The sequence below is a fragment of the Curcuma longa genome, unplaced genomic scaffold (assembly GCF_044706935.1).
Source record: "Curcuma longa cultivar G26 ecotype Majalengka, Jawa Barat unplaced genomic scaffold, ITB_CL_G26_1.1 contig_26019, whole genome shotgun sequence".
Taxonomy (NCBI): domain Eukaryota; kingdom Viridiplantae; phylum Streptophyta; class Magnoliopsida; order Zingiberales; family Zingiberaceae; genus Curcuma; species Curcuma longa.
Genome location: NW_027432964.1, coordinates 1 through 2234, shown reverse-complemented (window position 1 = coordinate 2234; position 2234 = coordinate 1). Strand labels below are relative to the sequence as shown.

The 2234-nt window shown below is 39.0% G+C and overlaps 1 pseudogene; it reads right to left on the bottom strand.

The window, feature by feature from the left end:
• Positions 1–1155: 1155 nt before the first annotated feature.
• LOC141818795 (uncharacterized) lies at positions 1156–2229 on the bottom strand (annotated as a pseudogene).
• Between the last annotated feature and the right edge of the window lie 5 nt (positions 2230–2234).

Genomic DNA, 2234 nt, shown 5'->3' with positions numbered 1-2234 from the left:
AAAGGACGAAGTCCCGGAGGCGAGGCCTCTTGGCAAGAGAAGACTTAGCACGACAAAGTCGAGGGAAACGTGTCAAGCGAGTGCAAGGAAGTGCACGAGGCTTGTGGAAGGCGTTTGAAGACTTGTGTCAAGGCTAAGGGATGAAGAAGATGCTGAAAAAGGGAGTTTTCAGCTTGATCAGTCGACTGACCCTGCCAGTAGTCGACTGAGGTTGATCCGAAGAACACACAACCAAGTTCAGAAGTATCAGTCGACTGAAGTTTGAAATTCAGTCGACTGGGGTCAAACAGAAAGATCAGTCGAGAGGAACAGTCGACTGATACTAGTCGACTGGTGTTGGAGCAGTCGACTGGTAGACTGCCGTTGGGCGACAGCTGGCCAATTAAATGCGTATTAAATAGCCGTTGAAGCCCATGAGTCGACTGACCCTAGGAGCAGTCGACTGGTCCACTGAATTTTATAAAAAGAGCGGTCAACGTCGCAGAAAAATAGATCTGATTCTTTCATCTTCTTGATTGCTCTTTTACATTGTTAAAACTCTTTCTCTTCCTCCTAAACTTCACTACAAATCTTGTACGAGGAAGAAACTCTGTTGTGAAGGTTTCTCCGCCTTCGAAGCGTGCTTCGAGAAGGAGGTTGTTTTCATAGTGGAATCGTCGACTGCGTGTGTGGATCCTTGGATTAGTCACCTCGTTGAGGTGGATACCAAGTAAATAACCGGGTTAGCGTTTGATCTTTGTATTTTACTATTATTATTTCGCTTCCGCTAACAATCTCGCAGAGAAAGATCGAAAAACGCTATTCACTCCCCTCTAGCGAACGCCTCGATCCCAACAGAAAATTGGATCTCAATATAGGCTACAAATGTTTTAAAGACAGAATAAATCTCAGATTTAGAATGAAGAAAATAAATCCAATTATTGTAAGCATCAATGAATGTGACAAAGTATTTGTAATTGGCATGAGATATAATAGAGTAATATCCCACACATCATCATATCAAAATAACTTTTTGCATGACTACTATGAGAAGGAAAAGAAAGAGACTTACTGTTACCCAATTTACATGTAGAGCATTCAAAAGAAAGATGAGAGGAAATTTGATCTTTGTTGTTTAATGAATCATAATTTAGTAAGTGAGATAAGACAACAGAATTAGGATGGCTTAAACATTAACAAGCGCCCAACTTTAAGCCCCTTCCCTAGTATCTTCTCTGACACTTGATCCTGTACAACAGAACCGTTACGAGAAAATCCAACATCACAGTCATTATCAACCAATTGTCCTATCGAAATGAGACTAGTAGACAATTTAGGAGATACCAAAACATCATTGATTGAAGAATTAATATCGCCACTAGCATGAATAGGTAACTTACTGCCATTAGCAATTTGAATATTTCCATGATATTTTTTAACATTGCTAAGAGTCTCAAGGGAATTGGTTATATAGTTGGATGCACCAGAATTCACAAGCCAAGATAAAGATGGTGTAGTATGATTACCTTGAAGTCCTAAGGTTGAAAGGTTATAGTAATCATTGTCGAACCATTTCAGGTTAAGTATTGAGCCAACAGCAGCTTGATTAGCAACAGTATCCCGATTAGCAACAACAACCTGATTAGCTTGATGATTCTGAGGATGAGTAGGACATTCTTTGATAATATGGCCAGACTTCTTACAATAGTTACAATATCTCTTTGAACAGTTAACAATCATATGTTTGTATTCCTTACAACTATAGCATTGAACTTGTCGCATGTCTTTATCCTTGCCTTTTCCTTGAGCTGCATAAGCAATTGCATTATTTTGCATTTTGTTTTGTTGGAAAAATATTTGTGTTTCAAGACCTGCTCTTCATGAAGCAACTCTCCAAAACACACATCCAAAAAAGGAGGAGCACGATTCATCAAATTAGAGTGGGTTGCCTTATATTCGGGACGTAGTTTCATCAAAAATTGATCTCTCTTGCTCTGTTCATGCACCTCTTGAACCACAGAAAGAGAGTCAGCTAGTATTTTGGCATAAATTATGTCAACATATTCAGCCCTTAAGTTTTGAAAACCAAAAAAGTAGTCTTGAATGGAGATTGGAGAGATCACCCTGAGAGTAACTAGCCATCTCGTACTCTAATTGAAAACGTTTGGTTATATTATCTTGATTATAAACCTTTTTTAAATACTCCCACATGCCTTTAGCTATCTTATGTGGCCTCACATTAGGAACAAGCAGTT